Raw genomic sequence first — 9,899 nt, 5'->3', positions numbered from 1 at the left:
ACAAAGAGCTTTGTCTTCAACATTGTTACGTTGCACTACGAACCATATCCTGTTTCCTAGAGTATTCGTTTATTTATATAAAATGAATTTATGTCATTTATTGACGTTGATAATTTACCAATTTAAAACAACGAGTTTTGTTAATAAAGCAATTATAGTTTTCTAATTATTATAATATGTAACAAAGAAGTGTATGTGTGTCACGCTTTTAAAAAGGATTAGAGAGGAGAACACAGGGAAAATATGAGGATGATTGATGGCAATAGAGAAAGATATGTCTTTTGCTATCACGGCGCACTATTCATTCAATATCCTACGGTACGCTATCACGTACACACTCTAGTAAAGTATGGCGTTAAGCGAGCGCCAAGCGTCACTATCTGGCACACCAAGATAATAGTAGTAAATTATAAATAATAGTATTTTTTTAGAGCTGATATGGCCCAGTGGTTAGAACGCGTGCATCTTAACCGATGATTGTGGGTTCAAACCCAGGCAAGCACCACTATATATATATGCTTAATTTGCATGTCATGCTCGGCGGTGAAGGAAAACATTGTGAGGAAACCTGCATGTGTATAATGTCATCGAAATTGTGCCTCATGTGCATTCCACCAACCCGCATTGGAACAGCGTGGTGGAATATGTTCCAAACCCTCTCCTTAATGGAAGAGGGGGCCTTACCCCAGCATTGAGCAATTTACAGGCTGTTACTTTACTTTACTTTTAGTTTATATTTTTTTTACGGTATCGGGTCTAACAAGCATGAGGCTCACATGATAGAAAGTGGTCACTACCGCCCATAGACATCTGCAACACCGTGGGGTTTGCATGTGCTTACGTTATAGTAATTCTGTCATATGTCATAATCATATCAATGCTGTGTATTGTTGTGTTCGAGTTTGTAAGTTCAGTTTGTAAGTAACTACGGCATAAAGGATATAATATCTTAGTTCCCATGTTTGGTGATTCATTGGAGGTGTAACAAAGTATCGAAATATTTTATGCCAATATCTATAGCCAATGTGTGTGATGGTGTGGTAGTGGTCATATAGATATATGACCACTTACCATCAGGTGGTACATTTACCGACCGCGTAGTTATTTCATAAAACAAAAATATACCAGCTTGAAATTAAATGATATATGTATTTACGTATATTTTAAAGAGGTTATATTGCGCAATGTTCTATTTTTAAACCAAGATTATTCTCCCGAAAAATATACCTTATATTAATTAATAAACGAAATAAATTAAAAGATTATAATTACCTAATCAAATGCTTCATAAGAAAACACTCCTTGTTACATGTTAAAATATAACTTAATATGTTTCTCGTCACAATATTGAGCTAGTGCTAGAGCTATTCTAGTGAATTCTATTAGTACTGCTCTCTCTCATTAAGCATCGTTCTCATTATATACAATACTGTGCGATTTGTGAGGATGGATGTATGAATGTTTGTTACTCGGATTTTGATGAAATTTTACTGTGATATAAGTTATACATCAAAATCAAAATCAAAATCAAAATAAACTTTATTCAAGTAGGCTTTTATAAGCACTTTTGAATCGTCATTTTACAATGTGAAGCTACCACCGGTTCGGAAAGTAGATTCTACCGAGAAGAACCGGCAAGAAACTCAGTAGTTACTCTTTTTTAACATTTAAAAAATACAACGTCATGTTAATTAAATACAATTATTTCAATTAATGTATCCTGCTTGGAAGTCAACAGGTATTACTCCACGCTTTTTTATTATCTACAAAATCTTGTATCGAATAGTATGCTTTTTCTACCAATGTATTTTTAACAAACGATTTGAATTTACTAAACGGCAAAGTTAAAAATTTCTGCGGAATTTTATTATAGAAACGGATACCTTGCCCCAAGAAGGATCCATTGACTTTGCGGAGTCGGAAACTTGGCGTTATAAGTTTATCCTTACTTCTAGTGCATATACAATGATTATCACTGATTTTATCAAAGTGATCAATGTTACTGTGAATATACATGATATTGTTGTAAATATATTGCGACGCAACAGTAAGTATTCCTACTCTGTTAAAAACATCCCGAAGAGAGTCTCTAGCTCCAAGATTATAAATAAACCGAATTGATCTCTTTTATAAAATAAAGACAGATTCAATATCTGCAGCGTTACCCCAAAGTAATATGCCATATGACATAATACTGTGAAAATAACCAAAATAAACTAAACGAGCGGTATCAATATCAGTTAGTTGTCTAACTTTTCTAATCGCGTATGTTGCGGAGCTGAGTCTTCCTGTTAGGGATGATAATCATCAAAAACATCAGAATAACACATAGGCTACAATTTATAATGATTTTATGTAATTTGATCATAATATAACGATACATATATAAGACCCTGACGCTGGGGCGGGTCGCTAGTATACGAATATGTATGTAGGAACATCAGAAAGGCTTTTAGAACCATCTTAACTGTTATCTTCTTTGGTAGTACGAAATGAAACCACGTTTTTAGTACTTTCATTCAATTTCCAAATAAAATTATACGAAATATAACAGCTTGTTTGACAACAGACTACCCTATTCGGTCCTACCTGCTCTTATCATTCGATTACAAATGACAGCAAATATAGCGTGTGTGTATCCATAAAAATATTATTATAGAAATCACAATAATGATCAGTTTGGACATAAACGATATGAATGTCGTTAAAAATGAGCTAATTATGATAATGACGATGTTGTCATGAGACAACTTAATTCATACTGAAATTATCAACGCGACATCATATACATATTCCATAAAAAGACATCCACAGACATTTTTAACTGTGCCGTTTCGTAAATTCAAAACGTTTATAAAAAAATAATTGGTAAAAAAGGCATATTATTCGATACAAGATTTTGTAGATGATAAAAAAGCGTGGAATTAATACCTGTTGACTTCCAGGCAGATACATTACATACATATATAATTGTATTTAACTAATATGATTGTATTTTTTAAATGTTGAAGAAGAGTAACTACTAAGTTTCTTGCCGGTTCTTCTCAGTAGAATCTATTTTCCGAACCGATGGTAGCTTTACTTTTGCAAGTGAATCAATTTAAATCATATTTTAAGTGAATTTTGATTATTAAGAATTTTAGTCCATTAAACAGTATGGAGTCAGAATTCGTTAATTTCCATCCAGGGTAATTCAATTGAATTCGATAATCTATATAATTGATTGTCGAAAAGGTTTAACTACTGACTTTCTTGCTGGTTCTTTTCAGTAGAATCTAATCTAAATTCCGATAATCATATAAAATGAAGATTCAAAATTGCTCGCAATCTTGTCGGGTGAAGTATATTTTGATTTGATATAAATGATCTTTTTTACGCGATCATACCTTACGAAACCTCAGATACCTTTGCCGTCTAAACCCTAGGTCATCGATGAGTCTAACGATCTTATATGTTATATTATGTAGGTAATAATTATAATACAACGAATTCCAATACTATTCAATATTCAATAATAGCTATGCGTCCGAATGATTGCATTAGCGTAATTTATGATACGGTGCATCCGATTATAAGCGCCTGTAGCAATTATATTTTACGAACATAGTGTTTCGAGTGCTTTGTACAAACTTGCTATGTTTAAACTTCTGTCGTAAAAGAGGTCTTGAAGAAATTTAACGTGTGCCTGTTTATCTATCTGTGTCATCGTAGTTCTTAAACAAATTAGATTATTTTGATGCGGTTTTTTTCGGTTTAAAAGCTTCAATCGATCATCCATTTTGGCTGTTATTTGTCATTATTATAAGTTATCTATAAGGTTGTTTTTTGTGTCGATAGTTAATTAAAATTTCGAATTTTTAAAATGTTTAAGGCGATATCATTTTTGTTTTTATAGATTATTTGTTTGTTTCGATTTTTAAGATGCAACAAGAAGTAAAATAAAATGTTAATGAAATACGTTTAAAATGAAATAATAAGCATTTATTGAAAACACTCCTGTCACATGGACGAAAAAGAAAGAGGATATTTTTTTAACTTATATTCTTAAAACAAATGCATTGGAGCTATATATCTGGTATGCTCAAACACAGGTGCACTTTCAGTTCCCTCACTAATAATCCGATGGAGCGGCAATCTGTCACGACTGGACAGATTTCAGGCGCAGGACGAAAGGCTTTAAGAGATTTTCGAGGCAGTAGGCACGCTACCTGCTTCCGAACTTATAATATCTTGACAAAAAAACTCATTGATGTGTTAGTGGCCCAAGTCAAGGCTTGAACCTAGATTAAATATAAATAAATAAATATGAGACAACATCACATACATTACTCTGACCCCAATGTAAGTAGCTAAAGCACTTGTGTTATGGAAAATCAGAAGTAACGAAGGTACCACAAACACCCAGACCCAAGTCAACATAGAAAACTTATGGTAATCTACATCGACTCGGCCGGGAATCGAACCCGGGACCTCAGAGCGGCGTACCCATGAAAACCGGTGTACACACCACTCGACCACGGAGGTCGTCATTCCAGAGACTTTGGGATCTATTTGGTCAATACTGGTTCTGAGTCAATACTTAACTGTATAGTTTGAATGATTACATGTTCTTTGCAATAAACGAGGTAACAATAATAGTTATAGTAACAGTCTGTAAATTTCCCGCTGCTGGGCCTTCTTCCTCTTTCATTTTGCTCCTCAAAATGAAAGGCCCAGCATTTGTTAGGAGCATATTCCACCACGCTGCTCCGGTGCGGGTTCGTGGAAATGTGACAGAATTTCGTTGAAATAAGACACATGCGGGTTTCCTCACGATATTTTCCTTCATCGCCGAGCTCGAGATGACTCCTTACTGGACTATCTGGGTTCAAGGGGTAACACTAATTGTATTTATTTATTTTTATTGAAATTAATTATATAGTTTTTCGTATTATTATTTAATTTATATATTATGTTGTATACGTAGTTGGAAAATATTTGTTTTTTAAGTATAACAGAATTTAAACGCTATCCTAGTTTTGGCTATGGGTGGTTTACTATGAATTTTAAATTAGCACATCATATTGTGCCAGCTGCAACGTTTCTCGAAGTAAATGATTAAGAAACACGCGAGGATTTACATACGACTGGTACCAGCGCATAATTACATGCTGAAATAAGTGCTTGTTTTTATAAAACGGAACACAATCTAATACAGGCTATAATTTAATTATAAGTAAACTATTTACGTTATATTTTTTACAATAAATCTTAGAGAAAATTTTCAATGTCGCGGTCTAAATGTATGAAGTTTTATGATTTTAAATGCTACATATAACGAAAAACAAAATTCATTGGAAATGAGTATGGTTTTTTTAGAGCTGAGATGACCCAGTGGTTAGAACGCGTGCATCTTAACCTATGGTTGCGGGTTCAAACCGAGGCAATCATAAATTTATGTATTTTTTCAATTTGTGTTTATAATTCATCTCTTGCTCGGCGGTGAAAGAAAAAATCGTGAGGAAACCTGCATGTCTCTTATTTCATCGAAATTCTGCCACATGTGCATTCCACCAACCCGCATTGGAACAGCGTGGTGGAATATGTTCCAAACACTCTCCTTAATGGAAGAAGAGGCCTTATCTCAGAAGTGGGAAATGTACAGGCTGTTACTTTACTTTACTTTAGTATGGTTTTTTTATTTATAGTAACGATATATCTTTGAAAGTATGATTGATTAGTTGATCAATGACTTGGAAGAGCCGAAATTACCTAGTCACTAGCCTGTATCTTGAGTGAAACTACATTGTTTGATAGAAACTTAGTGGTATTTAATTCAGCAACATCTCACAGCAGAGCTTAGTGGAATAAAATCCTAACATTATCCTTAAGAACAGAAACAATTAAACAGCAATGGAACAATTACGAAACTATTACCGACTTACTTAATATCTTCAGCCGCACTAAATCGGCAAAGAAAAAACTTTTACGTAATTTTAATAAAGTTTTTCTAGCAATTATTTGTATCTCTGTAGACTTTTGTGTACTTGCCTTTTCAATTGAATTTGCTTTGTAAAATCTTATATTATTATTTGTATTTTCTGTGGCATATAACTTTGAGCCCTTAGAGGTTTCCCTCCCTCTGTGTTTAGATTTTTTCACCCCCTCCCCTCAATGTCGATGTTTATTCCTCACATTGAATCATCTTCAGCCTTCCAGATCAAGAGGTTTTCGGTCAAACACACTTCCTATGACATATTTGTAGCATCGCAAATAATAGGAAGGTATCCTTACCCCGACTACGATGTCCGAACTTGGTTATTCGGTTAATTAACTTAGTGACAACTTAGCGCCTCGGAGAGCGCTATAACTAACTGCACTGAACGACTCAAACCGGCAGTTGGGTTTGTGTTATACGCCATTGTTTATGGATGATATGCATCGTTGGATGAGTTTTGTGTGTTCAAACAATAAACTACAACTCATAACTAACTTATTACTAACTTTATTATACGAATGACCGTTTCGATTTCGTCGTGTAATAAATACTCTAATAATAAATTTGAGTGTTTCTAATTTCACCGCGTAATAGTGCTTTAAAGAACTACGTTTTTTATTTTAAATTGTATGATATAGGAATTTAAAAATCAGCGAATGTTGTTTTTTTATGGCAAAGGTTAGCGGACGAGCTTATGGGCCATCTGGTAAGTGGGCACCACCGCACATAGACAATGGTGCTGTAAGAAATATTAACAATTCGCTACCAACCTTGGGAACTAGGATATTTTATCCCTTGTGCCTGTAGTAACACTGGCTCACTCACCCCTCAAAATGGAACATAACAGTACTTTTAAGCGGTACTTTTAAGCGGTAGAATATCTGATGAGTAGGTGGTATTTACCAAGACGGTCTTGCACAAAGCCCTACCACCAAGTAAATTATTAATGAATAACTTAAATAACTTTAATTGATATAATGAACCTATATTGTGTAACATCTATCTTAGCGGTTTGAGAATAACGTGTCATCGTAGGCCTGGCCTTTGGACATCTTTCAACCTAGTGGAGAGCTTTGACGAGCCACGAGAGCCGCACTGACCGGGAGATGCTACGCTATCCGAAACCATATTATTCAATACAATATTTTATAGATGATAAAACAGCGTGGAGCTAATACTTGTTGACTTTCAGGCAGGACATATTACAAACATAAATAATTGTATTTAGCTAATATGACATTGTATCTTTAAATGTTGAAAAAGAGTAACTACTGAGTTTTTCTGCTTCTTCTCGGTTCACTTAATACTGTTTGTTGAATGGTGATTCAAAGGAGCTTGTAAAAATCTACTTGATTAAAGTTTATTTTGATTTTGATATCATAATAGCGAGTCTTTATAGGTATATAAACAATGGTAGTTGAATTTGTCTGTTAAATCGTAACACCATCGTTGGATTGATGAGTGTTCAGATGGTGAATTACACATGATCAATATTGGTGTCAAACTCGATCTGTGACTATAATAGTACTAGTTCAAAGCCGAGATATCGCTTACGAATGAAATGTCTAAATCAAAATCGACATGTTTTGTTTTGTATGTGCGTTATCTAATATATTGGCTCAAAGCCTATTTAGCGATTTCTAGTGCAACCTTTACAAGTAATCCTTTTTATTCTTTTCTTTTTTGCACATTGAGGGCACTTCATTAAAATTTTGTTTAGTTTCAATTATTTGCTTAAAATATAATACAATCTATAATAAAAGTCAAGATCTAATCAAAGTCATGAAAATACATCAAACTTTTGAAATCGCAAATGCATATGCAATGATTTTTGTTACACATTGAAGCGTTATCGATTGTCTATAATTCAATTTAAAATGTTATATTGACATGAGATATCACACAAGAAGTCATGTAAGATCAATATAATGAATATGAGGAAGGCGAAGAGTTAGTTTTTTGGATCTACCATGCTAACTTCAAGAACTACTGGATTTAAAAAAAATGCATTTATTTGGCCTGTCCCGACTTCGCACGGGTAAAATATTTATAGTGAATATACTACAAAAGTTACGACATCACATGAGAAATTTCTAAATTTATCACTGCATATTGTCCATGATATACATTCACAAACCTTCCTCTCGAATCAATATATCTATTAAAAAAATCTCATTGTAATCCGTTGGTTGATTTTAAAGATTATTATTTTATTATACATAGGAACAGACAGTGGTAAGCGACTTCATTTTATACTATGTAATGATTAAAATCAATATATTTGAAATATTATCTTGTGTATTGTACATGGTATTTAAGAGGAGTCAATCAAACAGCGGCACTAATACTATTTAACATATTGTAACTTCAAATATGATACGGAATCACATTTTGTTGAAAATTCGAGCGCATGCATTTTTACCAATTCAATTATGAGAAGGTAAATTCCCTGGCCTTTTTATAAATGTGCCGCGGAAACTATTAGAATCCTCTATTGTCATTCTGTCTACGGAAATTACACACGGCTTTGGATTAGAGGCACGCGAGACCATTGGCTGTCATCGTGATATTGCATGAGTCTAATCGCAGTTTCGTTTCTCTATAATTTACTTTTATGGATGTAGCTCTAATCATCTAATTAACTGACTTCAAGAAAATAATATCTGCCCATCTATATATAAAATTAAGTAAAGTAACTTCCTGTAAATTTCCCACTGCTGGGCTAAAGCCTCCTCTCCCATCAAGGAGAGGGTTTGGAACATATTCCACCACATTGTTCCAATGCGGGTTGGTAGAATGCACATGTGGCAGAATTTCGATTAAATTATAATCATGCAGGTTTCCTCACGATGTTTTCCGAGCACGGATGAATTATAAACACAAATTAAGCACATATATAGTGGTGCTTGCCGCAATTATCGGTTAAGATGCGTTCTAATAACTGGGCCATCTCAGCTCATATATATGTACCAACAAAATCAAGACAATCTTATTTATTTTTGTGAGACTTTAAATTGTGAGACTTTAAGAGAATTGGGACACAGTATTGCAATCAGCTTTTTAAGTTAAGCAAATATAAAATGGACAAAAACACGTTAGCATAGCCGCGGGAATCAGCTAGTATAATACAGCGCTGAATACGCACAAGCATTACTTTTTTTTAAGAATTATCCTTTGATTTTTCGCATTATAAGTTGGGACATAAATTTGTCTAAAATTTTGATGAGTTGGCAAATTACAAGTTATAGTTGTTGAGCTTGTATTTATTTACTTACAACTTTACTGTATCTACATGTATATTAAATCCCTCATGAAATATTAATATATTTATCTGAATGTATATAAAATATATTCATTTTAAAAATATAAATTGAATGCCCGTTATATAAAGAGCAACTAAGGAAATTTGTAGTGCATTATCTAAATTTAAATACTGTAATTATTACATTTATGTAGTAGCCCCAATTGTGAGGCTAATTTTATTGATTTTTTGTGGCAATCGGTTAAGTGATGAAGGAACAAATAGATAGGGTTAATTTTATATTTATAATATCAGTTTGAGAGTAACACGTTGTGAAACAGACAGAAACTTTACAATGGATTTTAAAAATTTAATTTGTCACACAAATTCACTTCGCGTCCCATCCTGCCATTCTGTATTCAAAACTTCTCAACGTAGTGCCCAACGAGATTTTGCCGCGAAGGTCCATTATCAATGCCACGAAATGTTACGTCACAACGAAACTTTTTACCGGAATTGTTCATGCGAGATTACGCCGTATTGTGTTCACTGAAATGTCAAAATCGGGTCACTGAATTTTGTTAACAAAGGCGTGCGGTGGACGTGTCGGGGAATCATGTTGTACCGTAAACTCGCTAACCACGTTAGTAACTTGCTAAAGAGCGTATAACATGTGACCGA

The sequence above is a fragment of the Vanessa cardui genome, chromosome 20 (assembly GCF_905220365.1).
Source record: "Vanessa cardui chromosome 20, ilVanCard2.1, whole genome shotgun sequence".
NCBI classification, from domain to species: Eukaryota; Metazoa; Arthropoda; class Insecta; order Lepidoptera; family Nymphalidae; genus Vanessa; species Vanessa cardui.
Note: the sequence above shows the minus strand (reverse complement) of the source record.